Raw genomic sequence first — 2,248 nt, 5'->3', positions numbered from 1 at the left:
CCCATAGAAGGATGTGGCCACCTGCCTTACTACAGACCCCCGCCTGGGAGCCCCCGGGCAGCCAGCCCTGCCTGCTGTGCCCTGGCGTGGGTTTCACGTGTGAGGCTGATTCCAGGGAGCACACAGCCTTGGATTCTTGGCCGGGTCTCCCTGCCCTCACCTTCGTTTCACACCCACCTGTAATGTGCCTCCCACAGGATGGCACCTGGCATGTTCAGGAAGGCAGAGGTGGGCTTACAGTGGGTCAAGCGTTGGGCTGCTCATCACAAGGTCAGCAGTTTGAATCCACCAGCTGCTCCATGGGAGAAAGTGGGGGCTTTCTACTCCTGTAAAAGTTTAAAGCCCCGGAAACTCCCAGGGGGCCAGTTCTACTCTGTCCTTATAGGGTCACCCTGGGTTGAAGTCAACTTGTTAGTAGTGGGGCTTTTTAAAATTTTTTTAGTCAAAGGAGAGCTAACTGCATTTTCACCCTGATTCCGCACCACACATTCATTTGTGCAGCCGGGCCCACGTGCAGTGCTGTAAGTCACAGGGAGTCTGTACCGTTAGTGCTAAGGTTCACCAGTCAGACAGCTGCCAGCGGTCGGTAGGTGGGCCCTGCCGGGGTGCATTCCAGCTTGGCTCACCTCTGCTTGCTGGGCTGATGTACCGGCGAGAAGAAATTCGGACTACCCTCTGGCCTGAGTCTGGCCATGTGTGTTGATTGTTTTTAAAGGTCCCGGATGAGGGCAATGTGCACTTTGGTGTACGAACCTGTGATCGAGGCTGTAAGGATCCGTTATGTTTATCTCACTTGATGGCCTCCTGTCCTGAGAGGCCCCCGGCCCCACCTGGGGAGTTGGAGGGAGGGTAGTCCACCCTGGAGAGGGAGCATCTGGCTCATGAGCAGTGTGGGTGGTGTGACCAGAGCGTGTCTGGCTCGGCGTCACCCTGGCCGTGCGGGGACAGAGGTGGTCTGGACTTGGAGCCACTGAGTCTGGGTGCTGCCCTGCCCTGCCCTGGTCCTCACCCTCAGAGCCCGTGAGGATGGATGGACACAGAGGCACATTGACTTCTTCACCTGCCCCTTACCTTTGGATGGGGAGGGAATCTGAGAAGTAGAACACAAGCTTCCTTGGCAATTGCGTCTCCCTGCGTCGGCAGGCAGTGCCTGTTGGCAGTGGCTTGCACCTGTTGGTGGTTCCCAGCTGCCTTAGGGGAGCCTTGGTTAATGAGCACAGGATGGCGTGCATGTGTGAGCATCCTGCGTGTTCTTCACATACCGAGCTGTCTTTCACATGTCTTTCCTTGTCTGTTGGCCATGTGCTTTGCTGTGGTACATCTCACGTGGTCTGGGAGTGGCCTTCAGCAGCAGCAGGGAGATGCGTCCCCTGCAGGGACCTGGGTGCCCTCCTTGATCAGGGTGTTCATTTATCCCCAGAACCCTTTTAACACAGAGGCACCCTGAGATCAGCATCATCATCAGAATATGTCTGGAGCCCTTCTCCACCCCACCCTTCTTGTTCTTGGCTCTGTAGCTAAGGGGCTGTGTCTGAAACTGACCTGCAAATGCATGGACCCCACATGGCCACGCCTGCTTGGTGACCAGCCTGTCACATCCATGGAGCTTGTATTATTGTATGCCCAGCCAAGAGAAAATACTAATTTGAAGCCTGATTAGATAGGAAAGTGACGGAGAGTAAAGCGCTGGTATTCCGTGTAGTTATGGAATATCATTAGCCCAGTCATATTTCCATCTCAAAGTGTGATCATGCCAGCGGGATAAATGAAAGACTGTGGATCTTCACACAAAGGAAATGGGTTTTATAATGAGCACGGCCTGCACAGAACTAATCTCTCGCTTGGATCATTACTTCACCTAATCATAACGCCTTCTTTAATTCAAATCCTTGCAGGGTTCTAATTGGTGACCTCCGGAGCCTGATAATTGTTTAAGATAGCTGGTCTTTTGCAGTACACCTAATGGTGTTTGCAATTAAAAGTGAGGCATGGGGTTTAACTCCTGGGTGTTGGTCTCACGGCAATGTAAATTTCCTTTCCCTTTTCCTTTTCCCATCTGTAAGAGCCAGGCCCACCCTTCCCTTCCAGCACTGTTGACTGGCGCCATTATTGACTTGACAGCCCAATGCCATCCAGTCTGTGCGTGGCTGCTTGTCTATGGGCAGACCAAAGAGGTGCTGTGATTCAGCATCAGGCCGTTGCAGTACACACACACACACACACACACACACACACACACACACACACA

General features: G+C 53.3%; 1 protein-coding gene across 2 annotated transcripts in view; it reads left to right on the top strand.

Annotated features, from left to right (window-relative positions):
• KHDRBS3 (KH RNA binding domain containing, signal transduction associated 3) overlaps window positions 1-2,248 on the top strand; it is a 110,588-nt gene that overhangs the window by 29,409 nt on the left and 78,931 nt on the right. The window lies entirely within an intron of this gene.

The sequence above is a fragment of the Echinops telfairi genome, unplaced genomic scaffold (genome assembly GCF_000313985.2).
Source record: "Echinops telfairi isolate 266 unplaced genomic scaffold, ASM31398v2 ScPeMD7_1;HRSCAF=3_0, whole genome shotgun sequence".
NCBI lineage: Eukaryota > Metazoa > Chordata > Mammalia > Afrosoricida > Tenrecidae > Echinops > Echinops telfairi.
The sequence above is the reverse complement of the archived record's forward strand: the minus strand, read 5'-3'. Positions and strand labels throughout refer to the sequence as shown.